Genomic DNA, 1625 nt, shown 5'->3' on the forward strand with positions numbered 1-1625 from the left:
AAAAATTAGACAGCATAACATACTGATAATATCAAACTGTACACGGTTTTTTCCCCTACTTCTCCATTTAACAACTGCTCCCATACTTCTACCTTAACTTTAGTCTCCATGTCAGACTTGGTGGATATAGGAATGTACCTATAAAACATTATGGTAACACAATAGTAATACTGTTAACTAACGCATTGACTAAAGAAAGGTGAACAGTGCAACAACAGTTCCTCAATATGCAGTCCACCAGATAGAGTATAAAAGTTTTAACAGCATCATCTCTAAAGCCATTTGTCATAGCATACCTAGCCTTTGCAAAAATTTCCTTTGACTGAATATCCTACAAATGATTCTATAAATAAAAACATAAAATTAAAGCTTACATGAATATCTCCAACAATCTCCCCTGAAAAGACTTGAGACCACTGTACATCCTCGAGAATCGCTCTCATGGCCTCACCATTCTTGCAATTGGTGCAAGTAATAACTGATGGCCATCCGGTGTAGTCAACTGATTAACGAAGGATAGTCTTTACCAATCCATAAACATGACCGCTATTGCTATTGACAAAGTATTTTGTTTCGATCCAATCTTTAAATACAGTGAAGAGCTTTATAGTGCTAGCTTCAACATAAACTGCAATGGACTCTACAGTACTAGTAGTAAATGGAGATCCTAATGAAAGAAAAACAATAATTTTCAGAAATAAAGAAACATACCACTATCATCACATACCACTATCATCACATACCACTATCATCAATCTTCCTTCTTTTGATGAAGGGAGACTTCCATGATCCTTTTCGCTTGACTTTGTTCAATCTAATTTACAAAGGTGTGGAAAAAATATATAAAAAAGAGGAGGCATTCATGCCCCACTGTAATGCAAGCTTAAAATTAAAACTGAAACTGAAGGGATTATGAATCCAGCTCCACTAACTTTTCATCAGATGATGATTGTGACTCTTTAGTTGATGAGGTACTCTTCTCTGGTGAATCATCAGAATTTCATAACTATAATGCAAACAACAAAAAAGACAATACAACATTATGTTTAAGTAAAGCACCAACATCAGGTTCTTGTTCTTCTACTATCTTCAAACCTTCACTCTAAATAATAAATAAATTTGAGTATTATGTGACATGTCAATGAAAGTTAATGCATCTTGTAGGCTGTACAATGACACGGAGGCATTGGAAATATGATTACAACCAGGGGTAGCTTTAGGGTTAAATTTTTGGGTGGACGTTAATGTTGTGGGTCAAGTAATTGACAGGTGTGGCCAATAAGACCTGCATGCACGCATTAGAACTAAAATTAGAAGATAAGGCGTGTTAAATGGCCTCCTTTGTGGTGTATACAAATTGTTAAAATAGTTATGCTCTACCGTTTACTTAGTCACATAAAAATTTAATTTTAAATTACAGGCAAAGCATTTAGGTGGGCCTGGCCCAGCCTACTAATTACAGCAATTTGGGAAAAACCAAAATACACAGAGTAAGCCTGATTGATAAAGATTAATGATGAAGACAAGTACCTACCAGGCTGTCTCTATACTCCCTTCACAACCAACCTTTAGTAAAGTGGGTGTGGCTAAGGCAAGCAAAATGACAGCTTGGGTAAGCTTGCAAC

General features: G+C 35.8%; 1 long non-coding RNA gene across 1 annotated transcript; it reads right to left on the reverse strand.

Annotated features, from left to right (window-relative positions):
- Nucleotides 1–221: 221 nt before the first annotated feature.
- Nucleotides 222–784, reverse strand: LOC109585012 (uncharacterized). Its single transcript, XR_002186270.1, has 3 exons — nucleotides 744–784; nucleotides 375–667; nucleotides 222–331 (listed from the first exon to the last, which is right to left on the reverse strand). It is a non-coding gene; the product is annotated as an uncharacterized LOC109585012 (long non-coding RNA).
- Nucleotides 785–1625: the final 841 nt, after the last annotated feature.

The sequence above is a fragment of the Amphimedon queenslandica genome, unplaced genomic scaffold (genome assembly GCF_000090795.2).
Source record: "Amphimedon queenslandica unplaced genomic scaffold, v1.1 AMPQUscaffold_13515, whole genome shotgun sequence".
Classification (NCBI taxonomy): Eukaryota; Metazoa; Porifera; class Demospongiae; order Haplosclerida; family Niphatidae; genus Amphimedon; species Amphimedon queenslandica.